Here is a 26383-nt window from a genome sequence, read left to right as displayed (position 1 = left end):
GCCCTTCTTTGAATGTTTCCTATTGACTGTCTGTTGCTAAGCACTTAACTCTCTTCAGAGGGTGCAAACAGAATTTAGATGCCTCTTTCAGTCATTTGAATTACACTTCCCCACCCAGCAGCTCCAGATATCATGAAAACTAAACCCCCATCTCATGAAATCTAACCCCAGCCTTTCGTATCCCATCTCCCAGCTTTGACCATCCTCCAAATACTTGTGTATTAGGAAAAAATGTAGGGATGTTGTGAGCAGAACAAAGTAAGTGACACTGAATGGCCTTCACAGACATTATTAATAGTAGAACACATTGGAAATAAAATCACTAGTAACTGAGTCAATAGGAATGAGACACAGATGGAGAGAAAAAATATTAGGAGGAAGAGTGAAGAGGGGAGCATGGGTGGGAAAGACTTGGGAGAAACAGCAAAGAAAGGAAAGGGCACAGAAAGATGAGTAAGCAGAATGCACAAAAAGCAAGAAATAGGGAGGATCATAAAACAATATGCATAAAATAAGGCAAAGCCAGGCTAAGGAATAAATGTCACAAATGAGCCTGAGCTGAGCTCTTCTGAAAGTCTGCCCCCTGCTCTAGATGCTTGCAAATTTGGCTCTGAGCTCTCTCAATAGTTTGATCCCATTTATCTGAAGTGAAACACTCTCCTAATACTATAGACTACTTCATAGAGACAGATACAAACCCATTTATTGGAATATTTATGACTGTTCACTTTAACCAGGTTCACGCCCCTCTCCTTATTTCCCCATGAACTTTAGAGCAATGGCACAATCACGTTTCAGCAGCATCTGCACAGAATCCCAGCACTGTCTGAAGCACACTGATCCGAAAATCTCATACACCAATTTTAGCTCTTCCAGCAGGTATCTAACACATTTCAAAGCATGATTTTTAGTATGCCTGAATGGTGCTCAGAACATGATGAGTGCTTATATCTCTCTTTTCAAAATACTGTGAGAATACAAGCAAAGAGGCAGCCAACCCGCCACTGTGCTGTGATCCTCTGTGCCCACTAAATGTGCTGTTGTAATTTATAGCCCTCCTTGTTTGTATCTCCTCGCAGTAATCTTAGCACTGACAGCTTGGAAAGTGATATATGTGAATCAATTACTAGCTGAGGTTACTAGGATAGCAGCACCTGAGAAAATGCTTTGTCTGAGGCGGGGAGGTGTGTATCTTGAGACCTGACCAGAGAGCAAATAAAAAAAACCCTGAAAGACAGAGTGAGAGAGGAAACAACAACAACAAAAAATTGAGTTGTAAATGGAAAGAAATAATGTGGTTTCGTAGTCTGTTTAAGGACAAGTCTTTAGCCTTTCCTCGTGAATTTGCACAACTAACCAATAATTATGTAAATCAATTCCTCCTATAAGGCCTATGCAGACAATTGTTTGGACATGGGCGATGACCTATTTTGTTGCGTGTCACCTTGTTGGGCCTTAATTCAAGAGTCCATTCTCTTTCAGCAGCACACTTCAGCGAAGGCCTAACCTCAGGTGTTCTGAAATCCTAGTGATTGGTCTCAAAGGCTTCACAACTTTTACCCTTTGCAAAAAGCAAAAGAGAGGTTCCAGCCCAGCTTCCTCATCCTTTTGCTCTCCATTTTAAAATGAAGGAATAGGGAACATCTGGGCAAACATCTTGGCTTCTTTTTGTTATGATGGCTCAGGCCAATGTTTGTATTTCAACAATGCCTTGTAGCATCCACTCACAAGGCACAAATTGACATTAGGTCCTTAGAACGGAAAGATTTTGGAAAATTCCATACAAATGAGGCCCAGACATGCAAGTCTTAGAAGCAATTATGGTGTTTCTTTCCATTTAGCTTTGAATTAACATTTGTTTGAAATAAAAAGGAGCTTTATTTTTCCCCTAACCCTGTTTTGTTTTTTTTTTCCTGACTTTTGAAGACATTATCTTTTTTTGCATTTAGGAGATCAGATTCTGGCTGTTTATGATCTTGTGCTATCGCTCTTTTTGATTTATTACTGTAACCCTATAGTAAACATTTCTAAATTAAATCTAGATAAATATATATGTATAATCTGAAAAAAAATTGATGTTAACAGAAATAGCTTCACTCTAAAATCAGTAACAAAAAGGTCTCTGCAGCATAGATGTAAGGTTTCATTATTATTTTTCTGTGTATGTGAATTAATTAGTCTCTGTATTCATAAACCAGTGAAATGGAATTTACCATGATTTTTATTCTTGTTTCCTTTAAATAGCTAACTGGATTCACTATAAAAATATCTTTAAAACTACTGTGGAATAGGTAGTAGCAAATAACGTCTTGTTGAAAGCAAGTTTCTGTTCTCAGCTTGTAAGGGTGGAGATATTTTAGCTCAGTTCCCATGGGTGAAATTCAGCCCCATTGAAGTTTTGCCATTAGTTTCAGTTGGGCCAGAATTTCGCCCCAGGTCTGCAAAACCAGCTTCCAAATGTATGGTAAAATACCTGAGTTTCGGCCAGCTTTCCTCCTCTCTTTGCCAGCAGCATGCATAGAACAAATACATACAGAAAAGAAATCTTATAGAAAGTCTCTCAGACCTGAACACAATTTAAGCACAAAGGATGTAAAGAAATGTGAAGGGATTCTATATATATGGGAAAGTTTTCTATAGCTGCTTGAAGGATAGAGCAGCAAACAGACATTCAAGACATTTAAGTCTTCTCCCAGCTCTGCCACTAATATTTTTGGTGACTTTGATCAAATTATTACAGTTTACTGAGATGTTCTTCTTGCATGAAACAGTGAGTTACGGTTGATTTCTTCTAGAAAATACTTAAAGAACTACTAAGTAATGCCACTATATAATTTGACTTTTTTATTTCTCTTCGCTCTAGTGAAAACTGGATATTCATAGCTAATTTTTGGCATTTTGCAACATGCAATTTAAAGAGTTGGTTTTACCATCCATATAGTTAAAAAGTTATTTAGTTTATATTATTTATCTTCATGATACATAGCAGAGATCCAATCCTATACAGTGGTCTGTCCAAAGTGTCCTTGAGAGATTCATCCCACACATGTTGGGTTCTCCTATAAGAAAATAAAGATACTCTCTGTGAAAGAAAGCTGTAGGGCACATGCCCATATCCCAGTATGTTGTGAAGAACCCATAAAGTGAAGATGGCTCATACTCCACAGCGCTTATCTGATTTTGTGTTCACTAGAATTTTTTCAACAGCTTTAAATGCAGACTACAGTTTATAAGAAATACGAAATAACACTTAAAAACAATTGTTCTGCTTTTTTTTTTTATCTGCAACAGTGATTCTATGATTCTATGATTCTAAAAGTAACTATTTACAGGAATAGTATCTGGAACGTGAATGGAAGATTTCCTACAATTCTGCATTATGTAATTACTTTTCTTTGGGATTTGACTTTGTTCATTTAGTGGAATTTTATTTTTAAAAATGATGCATCTTATTAACAGGAACCTACTTTATATTAAGGAAATAAATACATGAATTGTGTCATTAAGAGAAGTGAATTTAAAGAGTTTAAAGCCAAGAGGTACCATTAGACTGTTTACCTAGTACTCCAGCATATTTCAGTCCTTTAAATATCACCTGCTTATTTGTATAGGAAAAACTATAATTTCTGCTTCTACTTCATCTTAAAGATGTACTCCAGAAAGACAACCTACCCATGCTGTCAATGGCTTATTATACTAATTAACAATCCTACCTGTTAAATATTTGTCCATTATTTCTTGTATTACGTGATGCCTTTCTCTCCTAGATCAAAGCGACTTTTTTAGTACCCAGTCTCTTCTCCCCGGGGAAAGAGTTCATACTTGTAATCTCTCCCATTCTTCTTGTGATCAGATAAACATACTGAGACTTTTTAAGTGTCTCCATGGACAAAACTGTCATCGTTTGCAAAACATTTTAAGATTTCTTCTGAACATTCTCCAGATTTTCTACAGCAATTAAAAGGTGTAGTGTGCCAGGAAAGTGTGCATCGTTCTTCTACAGAGTGTAGCAGAAGACTGCAGCCCACAGGACATGGTTACCTCTCTGCTGGCTCAGTACTCTTCATTTGTATGGTAAAGATGACATTAACCAATTTTGTCACAGAATATATGTTGTACTTGCACCCAGTGTCCCCCAGATTCCTGATTCTTAGGAGTTTAGGTAGAATATTGAACTCAAGTTGTAGCTCAAGTATCACAACAAAAGCTACAGTATGTAGCTGTACATGGCTATGTATTTAACTTTATCCACCACACTCTAAGTGGAATAATGATAATGGTTACAAGGGGTAAGTGTAATAGGTAGAGTTTATAATTTCTACTCCAGGAAAAACTGAGGGGAAAAAAAGGTATTTATCACAGCCCCATTAGCCTACTAGATTTTCTACAGGTTACATTTTCCATAGTACCTAGATCTCTCAGAAAGTTGTTAGAGTACTCTGGGATTGTTGTGGAGGTTCAGAGGAATTATTTGTAGCATCTTCTTGACCTAATCTCTGCCAAATTCTTCTGAAATGCTGCCATTTTCCTGGTAGTTATTTGTGCTGCTTTAACCAGAAATGTATGGGGCATTCTTAGAACACTGAGAGATGAACTGATGCTTGGGCCAACCCTTCGGTGGTCACTTGCCTCCGTTGCCTTCCTGCACCATTTCTGCAGAAAAGGGCTCAACAAGGGGCCACCATGAGAGCTTTGCACCTGTACTCCATGGAAGGCATTTCCTTCAAAGAAAACATCAAAGCTCTGAGAAATTACCATGAGAAACATTTCTCTGAGCATTGTTCTAACTATTATCTTGACACAACTGCTGTGTTCTGGGTACTTAACCCAGGAGATTAAATCTTTATGCATCAGTGCAAAAAGATCATATCCCTGTAATTTTTCATATATATAATTTCTCAGCTGCCGTAGTTTAAACCTGTCATATTTATGGCACAACTGTAATTTAGGTGAACTCTTTAAAATGCCATTCTCAAAGGACAATTATCTTGAACTGCTACAACAAATGCCTTTCCTTGCCAGTATATTGAGTGGTGGAACTGATCATTGCAGTCAGTTATGTTTCTGAGCCAGTGACTTCTTAACATTCTCTAAGAGAAAAATCATTAGGGAGTCAGTACCAATAAATTACCGTGCAGTGTAATTGAAGTAGGAACAAAAAAGTAATACTCCATACTTAACTGCATTTACTGCAGAAGTGAGTTAGGAGTAGTTCACCTTGTATACCTAGAAAAAAATTGAATGGAAGAGGTATATATAAAAATTGATTTAGCAGCTCCCTATCTGCTTTTGGTGATTCTGTACCTACTATTCAAACTGTCTCTGCTCGTCCAACGATAAGCTAATCATTTCTGTGTCTCCTATCAATCCCTGCAGTAACTCCTGTATTGGCTATTGTTAAGATCCTTTCTGCACCCTGAGGATCTTTAAACAGGCCACATTTTTGGGGTCTTCAAATTGCAGCCAAGCCTGTGCTGTTAGAACTGAAAGTGGCTGAGATGACTAATGCGGCTAAAGGCAGCTGACAAGAAGCCTGTGCTTAAATCACACTAAATTCTGTGTGATTTAAACATTTACTTACATGCAGTGCCAAACTGGGGCGTTTGTGTTCCTGTCAACACTGAATTCTGTATTGAGCTGATTCTACTCATCAGTCCTTAGGGACCACAGTGGTCAGGAAACCACATAACTGAGCACCTTTAAGCATGCTGAGAAACACAACCTCAAAAGTCAGCTGCCGTTAGACACTGAAGCGATGTGGGTAGCTACCAGGCAGCAAAATGTACTTCTGGAAGAATGCTGTTGGTTTATAGAATGTTTCTGGTTACCCTCATGTAAGATGTTTAAAAAAAACCTTGGAATTTCCAAGAATACAAGAGAATAAGGAAAGCATAGACAGTTTTGGAGCAGTGGAGAGGATACACCACATCACAGAAACCTCCAGTACCATTGGCATTTTGCTGTTGGCCTTGGATGGCAACTCAAGGGCTGAACAGGCAAACGAATTTCAACTCCTCCCTTTGACCCCCACACCAGGCTTGGAGCTGATGTGGAGAGCAGAGTCAGGAAGCTCTCACTGACACTGTTGCTCAGGCAGCTTTTGTTTTCAGGGGAACCACTCAGTCTCCAAGGTTGTTAAACTGGTGTCTGGATCCTCATACTTATCTGATTGAAGAGGGTCATTTTTCTGCACAGGCTTCTCTGTAAAGGCAATCCATTGAATGTCAGTTAGGTTCCTGTTCCTCTTCTAGTGAAGCTTTCCTCTCTGTGCAGCCAGCTTAAGAAGCCTAGGCTCTGCGGACTCTCAGCTTAGTCACTTAACTCACCAAAAGTCAAATCTTAACATAGAAGTGCATCTTCAAGGATTTGTATGGAAAGACAACTTAATTCCTATTTAGACCACTAAAATAATTAAACTTTTTCTTATTGGCAGTTGACTGATTCATGGCAGTATTTTTTGAAAGCAGAAATAAAGTGGAAACTAAACTCTGGCCACCAAATAGAAAAGCAGTGAACCACTATGTTAACTGCCGTAGCATGAGGACTAGGTTGGCAATGCAGTACCTGCCTGACACAATGCTAACATCAGTACTAAAAAAAATCAATTATCTCTTCCTAACTTTGAACCATAAGCTTCAACTCTTCTACTAGAACTAGTAGTTAAAAGGAAGATAAAAAAATAAATTAAATGTCCACAAAAGAGCGGAGTCTGTGTGTCTCGATTGTAAGAAAACTGTCAAAAAAATGGCACTGGATTCTACAGACAGGCAGAATTCCTAGAAATATAAAAGTGTAGTTCACAACAAAAGTTCAAACATTGCCAGTCTCCACATGCGATCCCCACATATGCAATGAGAGCTGATCAAAACAGTTGTGTTGGACTTGCCATTGGCATAAAAAGCCCTCTTTCATACAAGACAACCTCCAAGGAAAAGGGAAAGAACTTCTTCAGCTAGAAGGGCTAACAAAAGGATGTCATTCAGAATTAATTTTTCCAATATTCACCTCTATGAATTTGGTGTCTGTTATTCTGCCAAAGCCCTGGCAGAACTGAATCTGGCCAGGGATATAAAATGCAACAAGAAGAGCTTTTATAGGTACGTAGGGGACAAAAGAAAGTCCAGGGAAAATGTAGGCCCCCTCCAGAAGGGAACTGGTGTCCTGGTTACCCAGGACATGGAGAAGGCTGAGGTTCTCAATGACTTTTTTGCCTCAGTCTTCACCGACAAGAGTTCCTGTCCCACCACCCAAGCTGTAGAAGGTGCAAGCAGGGACTGCGAGAATGAAGAACTGCCCATTGTACTCGAAGAGCAGGTTCAGGATCATCTGAGGAACCTAAAGGTGCACAAGTCCATGGGACCTGATGAGATCCATCCGCGGGTCCTGAGGGAACTGGCGGATGAAGTTGCCAAGCCACTGGCTATCGTATTTGAGAAGTTGTGGCGGTCTGGTGAGGTCCCCGATGACTGGAAGAGAGGGAACATAACCCCCATTTTTAAAAAGGGGAATAAGGAAGACCCAGGTAACTACAGGCCGGTCAGCCTCACCTCTGTGTCTGGCAAGGTCATGGAGCAGATTCTCCTGGAAACCATGCTAAGGCACATGGAGAGCAAGGAGGTGGTTGGTGACAGCCAACATGGCTTCACCAAGGGCAGATCGTGCCTGACCAATTTGGTGGCCTTCTATGACGGGGTGATGGCATCGGTGGACAAGGGACAAGCAACTGACATCATCTACCTGGACTTGTGCAAAGCTTTTGACACTGTCCCGCATTGACATGCTTCTCTCTAAACTAGAGAGACATGGGTTTGATGGACGGACCACTCGGTGGATAAGGAGTTGGCTGGATGGCCACACTCAGAGAGTGGTGATCAATGGCTGAATGTCCATGTGGAGAATGGTCACGAGTGGCGTCCCTCAGGGGTCCGTGCTGGGCCCGGCCCTGTTCAACATCTTTGTCGGCGATATGGACAGTGGGATAGAGTGCACCCTCAGCAAGTTCACCGACGACACCAAGTTGTGTGGTGCCGTCGACACGCTGGAAGGGAGGGATGCCATCCAGAGGGACCTTGACAGGCTGGAGAGGTGGGCCCGTGCCAACCTCATGAAGTTCAACCAGGCCAAGTGCAAGGTCCTGCACCTGGGTCATGGCAATCCCAAGCACAAATACGGCTGGGCGGGGAATGGATTGAGAGCAGCCCTGAGGAGAAGGACTTGGGAGTGCTGGTGGATGAGAAGCTCAACATGAGCAGGCAATGTGCCCTTGCAGCTCAGAAGGCCAACCGCATCCTGGGCTGCATCAAGAGAAGTGTGGCCAGCAGGTCGAGGGAGGTGATTCTCCCCCTCTACTCTGCCCTGGTGAGACCCCCCCTGGAGTACTGTGTCCAGTTCTGGAGCCCCCAGCACAAGAAGGACATGGACCAGTTGGAGAAGGTCCAGAGGAGGGCCACGAAGATGATAAAAGGGCTGGAGCACCTCTCTTATGAGGACAGGCTGAGAGAGTTGGGGCTGTTCAGCCTGGAGAAGAGGAGGCTCCGGGGAGACCTGATAGCAGTCTTCCAGTACCTCAAGGGGGCCTACCAGAAAGATGGGGATAGGCTGTTTAGTAGGGCCTGTTGCGATAGGACGAGAGGTAATGGTTTTAAAATAGAGGGGGTAGATTTAGATTAGAAATTAGGAAAAAATTTTTTACGATGCGAGTTATAGAACACTGGAACAGGTTGCCCAGAAAGGTGGTGGAAGCCCCATCCCTGGAAACGTTCAAGGCCAGGCTGGATGAGGCTCTGAGCAACCTGATCTAGTCAGGGATGTCCCTGCTCCTTGCAGGGGGGTTGGACTAGATGACCTTTGAAGGTCCCTTCCAACCCTAACCATTATATGATTCTATGATTATTGCAGTGTGGCTTGCACTATTGAGGTGTGGATATGAAGCTGGGACTGAATTGTGTGACTAGTAACTAGGTTCTACGGGTGCTGGACATACATTTTCTTAGCTGAAGAAGCACATGAGCCAGCACGGCCTACATCACTAGATCATGATGCAGCAGTACACCCAATCAGAGTCTTTGTCTTGTGGTGAAGCAAAGGCATCACAGTTTCAGCTCTCACATGTATGAGTCCCTATCAGTGCTGATCAGCTTTTCAAGGTGTGTATCATGTGCTTTGGTACCACGTAAAACTTGCATTCAGAACTTGCTAGGTCAGCAGGAATGTCTTCCTTTGAAATGGACAATGGTCTCATAGTTTTTTAGAAAGTAGTTTTTAGAAAGTGATGCCTCCTGGGATGCTTTTAAGAGAGATACTTGTAGACACAATTTGCCAGCATAGTCTCTGAGAATATTGCTAAGGTCAGAAGCAAATGTCCATATACCAAAAAATCTCAGAAAAAACCACTACTGAGTCAGCAAAAAAAAGAGAATATCTTTGTAGTATAGAACTGACCCACATCACAAAGTTCAGCTTTGATTTTTTAGTGATAGTCTTAGAAGTGTTCAGTCTTATTAAGTGCTGGCTTTCAAGGGTTTTCTTTCTTCCTTGAAGGACTGTTCAGAAAGATTCTCCTGAGATTCAGGAAACTGTACTTCTGTATTACTCTTCTGCAAAATCAATGAATGATGACTGTAGCAAGTCAATCAGGATGAGTTTTTTCAGCTAGCTACTGAAGTTAGGCATTCAGTCTAAGCTAGTCACTCAGGCTCTATTCAGAATCAGTGAGGTGAGAAATGTAACTCCATAGAATAATTAATTTAATCTGTCTATCTCTGATATTAAGATGGGATGAATCACAGTTTTGGAGATGTCCATCAGTTTTCTTTGGAGTGTTCCTCAGTTTGGTACTTAGGTATTGTCCAGCCATAGGAGCATGCAGGTTTGTAGGAGTTATTCCAAAACTCACTGGAGCTTTGTGCCTCCGTAACTGGGCCATTTCCATTACCTATTTAGCTTCTTCAGGCTACCTTAAGTATGACATGTTTTCTCTGTCTTCTCCATCTGTAAATACATCCCAGAAGACCTTAAACACATAAATATCGCAGAAGTCATGAAGTGCTTCAAACACCTGTAAGCAGCTATGGTTATATAGCCATGACCATGTATCTGTGGTAAAATAAGAAAACAAAAATAAAATAACAAACCCACAAAAACTACACATTTAGGCTAGCTAATCAAAACTATCTAATTCCAGCTGATGTGCCATGGAAAGATGGAAGAAGTCTAAGGTGAAAAGCTGAAGTTTCTGTCCACTGGTATTGAAACATCAATTAGTAATTTAAAATAAATCCCTAATTCTTTAATTTTGTGGATATTCTACTGATCTTTAGGTAGACAGACAGAATGTCTTACTTTATCCGCTTTCATCAATAGTTTAGGTGGAAAGTGTGACAGTTATACAAATGTTTCAAAGAAAAATGCAAATACAGGTATATATAAGAGAACAGATGAATAAGTGGCTACATAATAAAAAGTGAAAGGAAAAAACTTGGTATGTGTGGGCACGAGACCATTGCAAAAGGAGAAATCTCAGTCTTCTGAATTTAAGTCAACAGGCTTCAAATTAGGAGATTTCTTCTGATTTTAGTAGGCTTTCTTTAACATTGATGAGAAGCTTAATTTTAGACATTCAGTTCTTACAAACACTGGCAAATTTAAACAAAGATTTGAGTAGTTTCTTTGTTCTGAATGATCTACAATTCTGCTCTCTCACAGCTTCTGCTCACAGCTCTAGGACGCCGTGGATTTTGCTTAGGCAGCACAGGTGTAGCTGGAAGATGGATTTGGCCCAGAATGTTTTCCCACATTAACAATTAATTTGACATTTTAAATAAACCATACAAAGGCAATAGATTAATCAAGCCAGATATAGTAGATATGCCTGGAGCACAAAGGAAAACAACCCCACTGAGCTCTGAGCTGCATTTTCTGAACTACAAAGAAGGATTTCATTAAGTGTGTATGATTCAGACAAATCAGGGACTGAGAAAAGGGGAAGAAAACCCACAAACTGTAATAATTCCTGCACAATAAATTAAGATTAAAAACAATAGAGCTATTTGACACATTGCTGACCAAGTGAATTTCTACATCTAGATGCTCACGCAGATTATTTTGTGTCCACTAGAATCTGCCAATGATGTTGTTTGGTTTTTTTTTTCCCCCTCTATTTTAAAGCATTTTCAATGACTCTTCCTTAGTGCACACTGTTTAAGCACAAATTAGGATCCCTTGTAAAGCAAACGTACTACACAGTCACTAAATCACCAGGATTTCCTACTGCATTTTAAAAAGTACCTAGCTTTTTCAGATGTGACGAAAATTGATATCCTCTGAAGATGCTGTTGTTTTGTGCAACACTGAGAATAAAAGTAGTACCAATGTGTGTTTTCCATTGCTAGTTTGAGAACTTTGTAATAACATAGCTGTATATTATTTTTTTTTTTTAAATGCCATTAAATTTTACCATTATAGCAGTTAAGATAAAAGATGTTCTACTGAGTATGGGTTTATTTAGTTTAAGTCCCTATTCTGTTACAAGAACTTTTTGACCTTGAGTAAGACATTTAGAAGTCAGTAGGCTACAGATGCCTAAGTTTCATTGAAAAGCCAGAGCTTTTTATCAATCTGTGTTCTTCTTTCCTTTTTTTTTTCTAAGATCAGGGTTAATAATACATTTCTACTTCCCAAATACCTTGAAAATGTTAACAGTGAGCTATGAGAAATAATTAGCTTTTTTTTTTTTTTGGTTTGCAAGATAAAACAAAAAGAAATGGATTTTTTTTTTACTTTTGATTTTCTAAATACTTCTTTTTCAGTGAAAATAAGTCAGAGATATCACACACACATAATTAGGCAGAGTCAGTAATATGGGTCACTCCATTCTTTCAGCTGAGAGCTACACCAAGAGAAAAGTGATTAGGTAAGATGTTGTTCCTTGCATTTGTCCCATTTCAGTAAACAAATATTTGATTTCTTACTTTTTATTTATCTTTTTAAGAAAAAACAAAACAAATTTTTTCGTTTTTTAAGGAGATTTATTTCTAGATAGTTTACAAACCTTTATGGCCACTGAAGCTGTTTGAATCAAAAAGACCATTCCTGCTGTGAGTGGCACCCTTTTTTTGGAAGAGGTCACTTTTTTTTTTACTTCTCTGGGAGTTGAAAAATTGCAAGTTCAAGCAGAAACCCTTGCTGCTTTTGAGGTCTTTTAGCAGAGGTAGATTATCTAGTTCTCAACTGCAATGCCACAGAGCTGCCATATACCTTACCCTTTCGTATTTCACACTATTCTGTAGCTGCAGATCTCATGGTGTGGGCGTATTCCGCTTCCACTGAAGGTATATCTCCATAAATGTGCATGCAACTGCAGTTGCTAGGTCCAAGAAGATTGCTGTTGTAAAATAATTGAAGTTGAAGCCCCATGCTGTGTACTCTTCTTGAAGACTTTTGGGATACTTCAGCTGAACTTTAGCAAGAGCAATAGCAGATTATTCTTGCTGGATTAATAAATTACCCTTTCAGGCAGAATGCTGGTCTGAAATCAGCCTTTGGAATCTCTGAACCAGATGTCCAAGCCTCACAGACCACAAAGCCAGTGGGTTACTTTGAAGGATCTGCAGAACAGTGGCTCCATGAACCTGTTCAAAGCACCAGTCACAAAACCAGTCCCAACTCTCTAAGGCAAATGAAATGCCACAGAAATAAAAAACCTTTGTCATTGTCTTGGCTCCTTAAAGTATAACCTTTTTCATCTCATGGTAACCGTGTTATTCTGGGGCTTCCTACCCATAGTAAAAGAAGATCCAGTGGCTTTTAACAGAGCATGTAATGTTGCAGGATAGGTGAAACAAAAAAAACTACGGCAATCGTTTCGAAAAGGTGTAAATTATGGTGGAATATTTGGTTATTTAACCACAGCAGTAGGCAGTAACTAGCAGTGGATCTTGATGATAGATCCTAAAAGTAAAGCTGTTCATTTTAACTTGACAATCTTTGTGCAAATGCTAATAAACGTCACTAAAACTTGTGGTTATTACTATTGTGGCTTTATTCAAGAGTTAAGATATAATAACATGATGCTGAGTCATTCACTTAAAACTTCTTCAGACTCTAACAAAAAAAAAGTATACTGCAGAATAACACATTAGAAAAAGACTTCTACTGCGTCTACTTTTCATCATCTCACTGCTCTCTGGTGCAGTCTTCTTCTGAAATAGTCAGCCACAGCAAGAAAAGGAGCTGCAATAAACTGAGAAGAGGACACGCTGAGGGCAGATGGAGGTCAACTGTTATATTTTAGGAAGAGGTCTGAGCCACAGTGTTCAGATACTGATTCAATCTTCCCCAAATTACAGAGGTTTCTAGACCCAAGGTTTGGCTTCAGGCTCAACTCCTCTGATTCTGCATTTTGAAAAACACAGTTTGATGTTCACAGTGTGTGTTGATCTTGTGGGAGTACTCAGAGGACAGTGTGTACAGTGTTAGCAGCATGACTGGTTTGTTTCCTCTGCTGCCACATCCACTTAGGAAACTTCCCTTAATGTTAACAAATTTAACATACATTACTGAGTCTGAAACTGGAGTAAGCCAAAGGGGCAAGGACAGGTAGTTATAAATATCTCTGCTTTTTCTTTCACCTTCAAGAAAGCAGTGTTTATCTGTGCGTCTTTATGGGGCTATACTTTAGGACCGTGTTGTCTCAGGAAAGAATTGCTACTGCTGTATGAGCTGAAAAGGTCTAGTCAGTTAGTAATAATTTATGATCCCATACACTTACTTCTCAAAAGTGTCCGTGTTGAAGGGCATTATTAACAGAAATACCTTTTCCTTTAATGCACTTGGAAAACATATAATCGTAGAATCTTTGGGATTGGAAGGGACCTTTAAAAAGGTCATCTAGTCCAACCACCCTGCAAGGAGCAGGGACATCCCCAACTAGATCAGATTGCTCAGAGCCCCATCCAACCTGGCCTTGAACGTTTCCAGGGATGGGGCATCAACCACCTCTCTGGGCAACCTGTTCCAGTGTTCCACGATACTCAATGTAAAAAAAAAAATTTCCTAATGTCTAATCTGAATCTACTTCCTTCTATTTTAAAATTATTATCCCTTGTCCTATCACAACAGGCCCTTCTAAACAGTTTTTCCCCATTTTTCTTTTCTTCCAGGCCCCTTTTAGGTACTGGAAGGCTTCTCTAAGATGTCCCCAGAGCCTCCTCTTCTACAGGCTGAACAGCCCCAGTTCTCTCAGCCTGTCCTCACGGGAGAGGTGCTCCAGCCCTTTGGTCATCCTTGTGGACTTCCTCTGGATTCACTCCAACTGGTCCGCGTCCTTGTTAAATTGGGGCTTTAGAGCTGGACACAGTACTGCAGGTGGAGTCTCACCAGAGCAGAGTAGAGGGGCAGAATCACCTCCCTTGATCTGCTGGACACCCTTATTTTGATGCAGCCCAGGATGTGATTTGCCTTCTGGACTGCAAATGCACATTGACTGCTCAAGTTGAGTTTTTCATACAACAGCACTCCCAAGTCCTTCTCCTCAGGGCTGTTCTCGATCCATTCTCTGCCCGGCCTGTATTTGTGCTTGAGATTGCTCCAATCCATGTGCAGGACCTTGCACTTGGCCTTGTTGAACTTCATGATGTCTGCATGGACCCACCTCTCCAGCCTGTCAAGGTCCCTCTGGATGGCATCCCTTCCCTCCAGTGTGTCAAGCACACCATAGAGCTTGGTGATGTTGGTGAACTTGGTGAGGGTGCACTCAATCCCACTGTCCATGTTGCCGATAAAGATGTTAAATAGGGCCGGTCCCAATGCTGACCCTGTGGAACGCCACTCATCACTGGTCTCCACTTGGACGTTGAGCCGTTGACCACAACTCTCTGAGTGCGGCCATCCAGCTAATTTGTGAATTCCACATTCATATTCAATTCCACATTCATAAGCCACTTTAAGACAGATAGTTGGTGATTGGAAAGTATGTCTTCCTCATAATTTTTTTAAACCTGGAGATCTCTAGTCTACCTAGTTGATGTTCGTTAGAAACTGTTCATTATCTTTGACTGCCCCTTTCACCTTTCCATGTGACTTGCCTCAGTCTGCTTTTTGGTGAGTTTACTGAAATAAGCTATGTCTTGACTAACACTGATGCAAACCATGTGGATTTGAAAAGGGGCAACTGAAACTAAAACGGCTTTGCAAAGGAAAATTCAGTGACCTGATGGTGATGCTTGTTGATCTGAAGTTCTCAAATCTGGCTACTGTTCTGAAAATGAAAATCTGGAGTGTGTTTCTAGCAATATTGGTTGCGCAGAGCCTTTACCACAAAGGACTGTCTAGAGAGGAATAACAGTTAATGAGCTGTTCTATGACTTCATTTTCACCCTCTTTTAACAGCATTTCCTTTGTTTGACACTAATACTCTGCCTGGAGTCTTACCTGGTGCTCTTAGTTAGATGCACTTCTGTTTCACCACCACATGCTAGCGTTTGAGGAACACAGGTTTCTCACGCTCCCTTTTTCTCAGCCTTTCACAAGCCACCAGCGTGTCTACATCAGCTGACAGCAGTAGAAGCAATATTTACCCTGTCTGCTTCACCACAGCACAACATCTCCACTCAAACCCCATCAAGTCCATTTCAGCCTGGGGGACTCCAATGTACTTTTTTTTTTTCTGTTTATGCCAAACCTCTGATGCCTGGAGTTTAGAAAGAGGTATACCACAGTGTAATTAAAGCCCACTTTTCGTTGCTAAGGTCCTACAGTATGAAGACAGCACAAAAGGCAAAGGTCAGGATTATTGCCATATGTTAAGATGATGTCATCATCAGTGTTAAAGAGGCTCAAGAAAAATGTACAGATTCAATGAAATTTCATTCACTGCTTTTAAACTGTAGAGCCCACAGGTGCTGTGAGGTGAAGCGGTCAGAAAAGCCACAGTGGCTGACCTCCACAATTGCCCCATGAAACTCATCTTATTGTCCTCTAGAAACTGGGCTGAAACTCAGCACCAAACAGAAACCACCAAATATGTTCTGAACTGAGAAAAATAACAGTATGACCATTTTCTGGTTTGGTTCCCTGGAAATTATTTGCTAATTAGAGAGTTTAATAATAATTTGATATTTTAAATGTACTGTTGCTATGAAGTTGTATTTTTTTTTCTGTACGGTGGTGGAGAAAGGGAAGAGATAGAGGCAGGCTTGCTTTATGGAACTGCTGAAGAAGACTTTCTCTGCTAAGTATCTCAGGGGTCAAACCCTTATCCAGAGTGTGTGCAGACGGAGCCCAGGTTCTTTTTTCTCCTTCACCTGGGGGAACTCAACCTGGACCTCTATAGCAAAACAGAAGTCACCAGCCCTGTATTAAGCACTGTTTGCAGTATTTCCTCTTGACATTCGCCTGAGCTGTAAGAATATTTAGAACTCACTACTCCGTGGCTTGAACTCAACATGCTACCCTAGGTGAGGAATTGCCTCTGTCACACTGTCTTCGTGTTTTGAACTAGTTGAACTCTCATGATGAACGAGGAAGCAAAGCTAGGCTAGAGTAACCATTTTCAGAGTAACTGTCTTTCTCATTCAGAGCAGGATTTTGAACTAAGGGTTATGATTGCTTGCAGTCTCATTAGCACATTTTAACAAGGTTCAGTTTCTCTTCTGAGATGCTGCAATTTATACAAATCCTTGGAGTTTCAATTCCAATGTAAAATCTGTTTTCATCTTTTCTGCACCACAGAAAAAGCAAAACACACAAGTAGTTACTGAGGCTATGGGTCTCAGCAGAAAAAAAACAGGTGAGAATTAGTAACTTTATAAAAAGATGCTAAAACGGCCTCACTTTCTTCAGTTTTCCAGGTGAATTTTCTTCCTCTCTGGCTATCACATACTGTAGAGCAAAGACACTATTTCCTTTTTTTTCAGGAGTTATTTCATTACAGTCTGAGACACTGAGATAGAGACAAAGAAAAAAAGCACAACGCTTCTCATATGACAATTAGGATATATATGAGAAGTGCAATCCTTAAATTTCAGACTTTTCCCCAGTGAATAATTAATAATACAAAGTATCTCCAAAGGGAATTGAGCCAGTTTGCATGTAAAATTTCGTAGTCTTGAATTTCCATTCCAATGCATGATTGGTATTTTTTTCCTTCTGCAAAAAGGGGTTTTTTTTTTTTTTTTCTTTTTAATGGGAGGATTCCTAGTTTTTTGGCCAGGACTAATGTATGCATTACTCTACTGGAATCTCATTCTGCCTCTTCACATCATTTCCAGAGGATGCAAACTGAGCATGCAAACTCAGTTGTTATTATTGCTGGAAGACAGTTTGAAACACTAGAAGCTAGAGATATTGGCAGGAAAATGCCAAGCATTACATCGTGGGGATGTTAGGCACTTACTTGTAAACCAGGATATCCAATAAAATATTAAAAAATATCTCTAAATATTTTAAAGAGCAGTCATACTCTGAAAAGTAACTGTAAAACAGCTTTATAAACACTGTATTTATATTCTTTCAAAAACTTGCTTATTCTGTCTCAAAGTGCAGCATATTATATAAACCCACTTTAAAGGCTACAAACTTCGATTTCTACAGAGCCCACCTGCACATCTAAAAGCAGAGTTGTGAGACAACATTTTTCACCTTGGCTGAGACCTCTGCAGGAGAAAGGAGAGGGGTGATAAAATCTCCTGGGTCTCAGCTCTGGAGGCCCGAGGGTGTGAGGACAGGGAGACACTTGAAGGAATCAGTATAACTAGCTGGGCACGGTGCCCAAGCTGATCAGCCTGAAGGCTGTCCTACTTTCTGGGCTTGAAATCATGTCCCAGAAGAGCACTGGACCGTGCCCTGTGGAGGTACTAACCTGGGATAGCCTGGGCGGAGATTTCGGCACCTCACACCTGGTGAATATGGACCCACAGCTACATTAGCAATGCACATTCATGGAGATAAGCAGTGATGTTCTGGTGCAGTCACAGTCACTGTGTACATATGTGGATCGTATGTGCAAAAAGAAATGGACGTACATCATCTTTGCATCCAGTAAATTATTTTCCCAGTGTATGACCCATTCATTGTCATTTTAGCTTGTAGTAGCTCTTGGAAAAGTGTTTCCCTAAATTAAGCACATGGGCTCTGGGATTGCACTGAAGGATCAGGGATCTGAATTTAAATATTAACATTTATGTAATTAAGGGTCCAGTTTTTAAATACATCTATAATTGTACCTGCTTATGTAGAAAGATGTATGCTGTTGCACATGTATTTCTTCCTTTAATTAATCTTTATTTTGTGCATTTATGTACTAACATTTTTCAGCTGGGGTAATTATTTTTAGCCACCTATAATAAAATGAAGCACTAGGTGGAAAGACAATGAGCTGAAGATCCTTCGGTCTTCTACAACATGACAACATGTCTATTTCCAAATGAAAGGTCTGATGCTGCTTAAGCTTAGAATGTGCAGAAGCTGAGCCTAAGGCCTGAGTCTCCATAAAACTATGCATCCATTTATTCTTTGTAGGACCAGACCAGAATAGGGTTTAAATCCTATTTCTACATATCCATATTTGAAAGCTTTGTTCATACTTCCTTCCATTTTTAAACATAATTAAAAAGAAAAGCCACTCTTCAGAGAAATGCATACCAGTCTGCACAGTTCCCCCTTTCCCAGGGTGGCAGCCCAGAAAGAGACAATGTTTCTTACCCTTAAAATAGGTTCTGGTTGCACTAAACAGAATCCAGCAAAAGAATTAATTGTCTGCGGTCACAGATGAATCAGGGCTCTCTTTTGGTAATTTGGCTCAAGATATAGGAAGACAAACTTACTAAATGGAATTTTAGGGCACATATTTAAAAAAACAAAGGCACTGCAAAATGGATAGCTGTAGGTGGCATTAATTGCACAGGATGAAGGAGTCAAATGTCTCCTCCAAATATGAAAAATGTACGTGCAATCTACTTTGTGGGAGGTTGCAACTTCACACTCACACACAGATATTTCAAGTGCTAAATTAACAGCTACATGTTCAAGAGGAAACAAACACATTTTAAAGTTGGGATATAAAGTGATTGACAAATGAAGATGAAAATAACAAGCTGAGATGTGGGTATATAGCTTACGTTTTTGGAAATGTTACACAAAGAGAATTCAGGGTTGGGAATCAGCTTCCTGAAAGCAGAGGGCGACTGTGAGAGAAATCTTTTTGGGGAGTTCATGTTTAGCTCAAAGACAAATACGGCTGCGGGCTTAACTTCATGGCTTGATAGCCAAAGCAAAGCTATAATGTTGAACAAAGGGATCCCTCTTCTACATGAGAGAAGAAAACCTGTTGAACAGCTGATAGCTGGAGTCATGCATTACGAGGAACTAAATGCTCATAGTTTGCAGATTCCTTCCCACAGGGAGCTAGGATGTCCAGCTCTGTCTCCATCTGTGCACCATGGCAAGCATGGAAATAGTTCCCTGAAGCTCCTGCCACTACACTGAGCCTTCTCAGACTCCTTCTGTCACCACTTGAAGTAAGAGTATGCTTTTCCCTTGTTAAAGAAGATTAATCTGCCATGATGTCAATGACTGAATGGACTTCATGTATTTGGTCTCAGTCACAGTATTTTTAGCCTAATGGGAGACAATGTTGCTGATTTAGACCATCTGCTGAAAGATGACATCCTTTTGAGGCACTCACAGGCTGTAAGCAATAACTACTCAACATACATAGTGATGTTTTACACTTCTACGTGTGATTTCCATTGCAGGATCTCTATATGCCAGTTAGTTTAGCTTCCCAGAGACTTTGATGAGTGGACAATACTCCTGCTTTACAGATGGTGAGATGAAAGCCTGAAGAAGTCAAGGAACCTGATTTCAAGATCACTCAGCAAAATCTTTGGCAGGATAAGGAATAGAAACCAGGTCACCTTATATGTTGTTCTGCACTTTATTCACTCCCCTGGTGCTCTGACCTCACTGTACTCCATGAACCTCGTCATAACTATATGGGATATGCAGCTGTTAGTAATAATACACTACCTGTTTGAACTGAAAACACACCAGCAGATGGAAATACAGTAGGTTAATAGCTGTTCCAAGAAGCAATCGTTTAAGGTACAAGAAATTGCTTCTGTTAACCTTTTCCCGTTGTGACATTTGACCAGTTTATATGCAGGTTACAAAGGTCACCCATTATCAACATTTTATGAGACTTGGGTTGCCTCTGATCTTTCTCCACGTTCTGCGTTCCATAGCCTTTACCTGATGAGGAGAATGGTAATATTAATGAGGTACAATACATTTTTTCCTTTATGACTCAGGGTCCACAGCCATAGAGAAAGTCTAATGTAGCTTTCTTTTCACTTAGATTTTTGTTCTTCTTAGAATCTTATACCAATTCTATGGCAAAATTTTATTCCTCTGCATCTTTGACCCAGCCTCAATTTCATATGTATTTTAGAGTTGGATATTACATTACTAAATGTATTCTGGATGTTCCGTGGTTTTCAGTTATGCCTGTTTTTTTTTTTGTATACCCCTCCACTGTCAAGCTAACCTGCCTGCTGTACTCCTTGTGTCAGCCTCTAGATATTTACAGCTTCTGCTTTATAACAAGCTTTGTGTAGATCTGTGTGCTATCTAACACAGTTGTGAAGTGGTAGGGTGTGTCCGGCTGATCGACCCCTTTTGAGGTTCAGGTGATCAGCACTGCTAGCTGCCTTGCCCGATTTGTGTGCCTTCAAGGACTGAAGTCATTCATGAAATCATTTTCCAAAGCGATATAACAAGGCACCCTTAGGGGAGAAAGGATATGTTTTGATCTAAATTCATATCATGCAGGAAGTTATACAGAGAAAAAGGAATGTGGTGATGATTTAATTATACTCTTCAAAGTAAAAAGCATGTTATTAGCAAGAGGCTGTGGCTCAGAGGTTTATACTTGGTTTAAGTTCTTATTAGCGGTTTTGAAACAAGGGAGACAGATTGATTCTTGTTCACCCATTAAACTCATTAATTTACAAAGATTCATTGCATTGGTGTTAATTTCAGAGTTGCAGGAAGTTGCAGGAAGACACTGAATACAGTGCAGATAATGTTATTTCTTAAAGGCTGATCATTGATTCCTTGTAAGGCTTCCTTCAAACCACGTTTTTGAGGCTTGTTTTCTGTCGTTTTAACGTGCCTAACTAATGAAGGGGAATGGGCATGGGCACTCACCCCCTGACCCAAAGGATTTGTAAAATTGTCTCCAGAAGCGGTTACTTTAAGAAATAACATTTTGACATCTAGTAGTTTTATTGCTGTTATTTCTACCTTCTTGAGCTTTTCTACCGTGAGAAAACAAACACGAGATTTTGAATCATCAACTGTTCCAGGATTACCAGTGCAACCCAAGGACACTGTGGGATTATCTTTCTTTGAGTCAGGCCCTAACCAGTACAATTTCTTCCTTAGATATCATATCTGCAATAAAAGATGTGAACACAGGGTCTGTCATGCAGGAAAATATTGAGTTCCTTCACAAGGCTAAAGCCAACTGAGGTGTGGACTACAGGAGATTAAAATAAAAAGATTGTTTCAACTTCTGCCCTAAATCAAAACCAAACAGAATCAGCATGTGTATATGACAAAAAGTGTCAGGTTAAACCACCTTCCCTGCTAACAACTGCCTGGAATTTATTACAGCCTCACTTTACACTTTACAGTACAAACTATCAAGTTTTAAGGAACAGTCAGTGATTCTCAATATCCCAGTTGGGATCTGTTTGCCAGAAATCAAGTGCTCGGTGCTTTTTCTAAAAATGAAGCACCTCTTAAATATCTAAATTTCGTTAAAAATTTGGCAAATATCCCCCATTTTCTACTCGGCTGTGTTTCAGAAAATATTTTCTGTGGTGTGACGGTTAAGCTGCCCATGATGAAAAGGTCTGTTCTCTGTTACACTCTTAATGGATTAGCATCTTGCTGGTCGAGGCAACACTTCTCCTCTCCAGTCCTTGATGCTGAAAGGTTAGGTAGGAGCGCAGGAGGTCAACTCTGTTACTTTTTATGGAGGCAGAAAATGACATAAAATGAAAATAATTTCCTGTGAAAGCTGAGGACATTCCTTCATTAGATTTGTTTCCTGCAACAGGTCATATGGCTTTTTTCCTTCTTTCTTTTTTTTTTTTTTTTTTTTTTTTAAACATGCATTTGCTAGTTTCCTGTGCCCCAAGGGCCTTAGTGATCTGCTTTTATGAGACCAGGCCCACCAGTGCTGTTGTGTATGGTAAGAATGAATGAACTAAGTGAATCAAAAACATCAGAGGCATGCTTGATAAGGGACAACAGGTGATATGTATTTGATAGAAGCTAAACTACTCAAGTTATAAAAAATTGACTTATTACAAAGCCACCTTCTAAATCACGGTTTCACCTCAGTACCTCACAACTACAGGCGACACATCCTTTTCCAAACAGCACCAGCTGGACTTCAAACAGTCCTGGTTAGTCATTTTCCTCTTTGTTTCACTATTGAACATAACATGTTTAGCAATAATAAGATCCAGAGATTTTTTATATTTTTTTTTTCACCCTCATAAAAACCGTTGTTGCCTGGCGGGAGGGAACAGCTGGTCATTTCTTTCCCTGGCTTTGATGGAATGCAGAGCGAAATGGTGTCCTTCATTCCCACTGCCAGCGGTCCTGAATCCCAGGCAAATTGTCAAGAGAGTCTCAGAGATACGATCTGGACATGGCATGAGCTAGACCAGTGCAAAGGAAGGAGAGGATGCAACACGTCAGATTGTGCTGACTGGCTGATTTCTCTGTGATATCACAGCTAAAGATTACTTTTGCATAGCTTTTTGTGACTTTAAGGAAAAACATGGCAAAGATGAGAAATGAAAAAAATCTGTGAACAGGGTGATAGAGTTTGTGACTGTCACCCTTATGACAGAAGCAGAGTGACAGAGATAGCGACTGACTACTACCACCGAGAGACAAAATCTTGTAGTTATAATAAACAGCCTGGTGAAACTGTCGGTTCCTCACTTAGTAGCCCTCAGAAAGGCAAACTGAATATCAGGATGTATTAGGAAAGGAATAGGGAATAAACCAGAAAGCATCATACTACTGTAAAATCCATGTACACTTGCATTTTGGTTATGGTCCTCCTCTTAGGATGCTTTCCTTCCTTCCCTCCCCCTACACCTTCAGTAAGGATGTAGCAGAACTAGGAAAGTTTTCAAGAAGGTCAAAAAAGGTAATCAGAGGCATGAAATATCTTCCGTATGAGGAATAAATAAATAGACTGGGACTTTTCAGCCTTGGAGTGGAAGGGGATCTGCAAAAGCATGAATGACATGGAGAAGGTGAATAGGAAATTATTGTTCACTGTCTCTTCCAGTACAAGAACCAGTACATCAATGTCCCAGGCAGTAGGTTCATAGACCAAACGATGATTTTTCTTCACCCAGACGTGAAGAACTCCTTGCCCCTGGATACTGTGAGTGCTGTAAGCTTTCATGATTTCCAAAAATTATTGGAAAAAATCATGAGAGGAAAAAGAAATAGAGGAATTATTGTTAAACACAAAGACACCACTATCTATCTCAACCGCTGAGCTAGTTTAACCTGATTCAGCTGTTCGTATGTTCTTATACTGTGTTCTCAGAGGGGGGATTATGAGATTTCTTGTAGCTCACCTCTAGGTATGGACTGTTTTGATTCTGACTGGTTTCTAAGCTCAAAAACCTTTGCTCAGTTCAAGTATGAATTTTGTCTGAATATGGATTTATTAAAGACTGGAAAAGAAAGGACATCCACAGGAATTTATATGGAATGAAATACCCTATCAATGTAATCTCAAATCCCTCAATAATTACACCAAGAAGCTGTGTATAAGACTTCACTGATTTCAGTGCATGAATACATACAAGACTGTTTCCTAAGAATTTTCAATTGATTGTGTCAGGCAGATCATACAAAAACTGAGGACTTTGGGAAATATTTGCCTTATTCTTTTTTTTTTTCTTGCTCAGTAGGCTAAAAATACGCTGTCTGAAGTAGTGCCTCTGAGGCATTTCATTCCTTTTAATTTCAGACACCTCACCCACCATCTGAACTCTTGAACAAAAGCTGCTGAAGAACTCAGATCATTATTTTGTGTCCTACTGTACATTAAGTAAATTCAGTTCTTGCTCAAGGAATACTAAGCTTGCAATCTTGTCACTGTTTTTGTTTAGTAGCTCTTTTTCTTTCCTCTGAGCACTTCAGAATTATACAGAAAATACTTTACAGCAGTGCCTAATGAGCCATTTTCCTTCAATAATTGTGGGAACAGGCCACAAGAACATAGAGTAGTCAGAAGCAGAAGAGTCTTTATGTTGTCTGTAGCTGGCAAATAATAAGTGCCTCCACAAGAAATTTTAGTATGACAGATTAGTTTATTATCCAAGGAAGAGGCCTCAAGACAATGAATTTTGTTGTTAATGGATGACCTGTTATCCCTACCAGTCCAATTCACAACATCTCTTTTCAGTGGTCAGCTGTTTATGACATGTTTAGCAGCAATCTGTAAGAGCTTCATTTTCCAGAATTGTTGTCCTGGAGGGAGGTGATGCTGAAATACAAATTATATCACAAGCTGAACAAGAGACCACAAAAGCAATGAAAGTTAAAACAAAGTGAAGCTATATTAAGCTACAACTAAGATACTGCTGTAATGGTTAACTGCAACCTTCCAGAGGGTCTTAAGAGAGGGGCAAAAGAACTGAGTAAGCAAACTCATGGCCAAACTTGATATCATTAAAATTACATGATATTAGTATACATTCCAATGTATGTCAAGAAAAGAGCTGATTTTATGTGAAGCTGACAGAAGGCTATAATCTAGGAGATCAATTGTCTGAAAGGGTCTATTTATGTCTAAAAACAATGGAATACAAGTGAAAAGAGCAGTCGGGGAGAGAATAGAACTGGGCTGGGATTTTAAACCAAGTACATTATGGCACATTGTTTTGAGGTCGTGAAAGATAGCATACAAAAGATACAGACACAGATCTCCATTTAGAGAATTAATTCTAGGTAGGAAAGATTTATCAGGATGTAATGAAGAGGAAAATGTGGTACAGCAGTTATTATGCTTCCCAGTCCCAGTAGTGGACCTTCAGGCACTTTCTTACCTGGAATTTGCATCTTAACTGTAAACAATTGCAAGGTGACCTATTTTTCAGGTTTTTGCTAGAGACTAAATTAGATATTTGCCTTCCAAAATGTGGTGAATGAAATTTGTAGCTATATTACATATTATTCACACAAATAATCTAAGTCTCAAGCAATCTGCTCTTCTCTAAAGACAAATTTTTTTTAATATAACCACTCATATACATCTGTGGATAATTTACATCATCAGGTAGCTCACCACAAAAAATTGTTACAGAACTAATGATAGCATGAGGCAGTATTAGCACATTTAAAATAATTGCTTGATGAATAAATAGTGCTATAATTTAATATAATTTTAGAAAATAACAGAGCAATCAAAAATTTCAACCATACGTACCAAAATGGAGTCAATTCCCTTGCTTCAAAGCATATGCTGGATTTTGTCATTGAGAGAAGCATTGCATTTGGCAGCTGTTTCATATTCACAGTTGGCATTTGGAGATAGACCAAAGATTCATCAGTTTAATTTTCTGAAGTGCTGGCATGATCTTCCCTTTTGAATTCAGTCTGCATGTGCTTGGGGAACTTCCTTTATCTTTTTCTTTTCTTTTCTTTTCTTTTTTTAACAGATACATTTCCAGTCACTAACAAACCAAGTTTCCTGAAAATTCTCCTAATTCCTTTCACTGCAATATTTTTTACTGATTCTTCTCATATTTTTTTTTGTTCAAAAATTATTATAAGCTATAATTACTGGTTGTCACATGGCTGTAGTAATTTTATCTGGCCTCTAGAGTTGGGCAGCTTAATTCCAACTCAGAGAGATTTTCTGTCATTTTTTTTTCCACAATTTTGGGGAAATTTTGTAAATAAAAGCCCGCACTATCAGTTTTCAATACAGTGTATCACTATTTCATAACTCGTCCTTTTTTTTTTTTTCAGTTACCTGTCACAAAATCCTTTTGGTGAAGTTTCAAGAGGCATCACTTCATGCTTTTAAAGGGTTTATATTTCTATTAGAAGAACAACTTGAAACCAGTAAAAAGTTAGTTTTCTGATGTATGGTACTAGAAATAATCATGCCTCTTGCATTTACTTCATCAACTGCTTTTCGTACAGGGTTGTCAAACACAGGGGAATTCATCAACGAGATACAAACTTCTTTCCGCAAGATAAGAGTTCATTGTTATGTCACTGATATATGAAGAAAAGCTCATCACTTTTTCTAAGGAGATATCAGGGGTCTCCT

Source organism: Chlamydotis macqueenii, chromosome 2 (assembly GCF_036417535.1).
Source record: "Chlamydotis macqueenii isolate bChlMac1 chromosome 2, bChlMac1.mat, whole genome shotgun sequence".
In the NCBI taxonomy this organism is placed as follows: Eukaryota; Metazoa; Chordata; class Aves; order Otidiformes; family Otididae; genus Chlamydotis; species Chlamydotis macqueenii.
The sequence above is the reverse complement of the archived record's forward strand: the minus strand, read 5'-3'. Positions refer to the sequence as shown.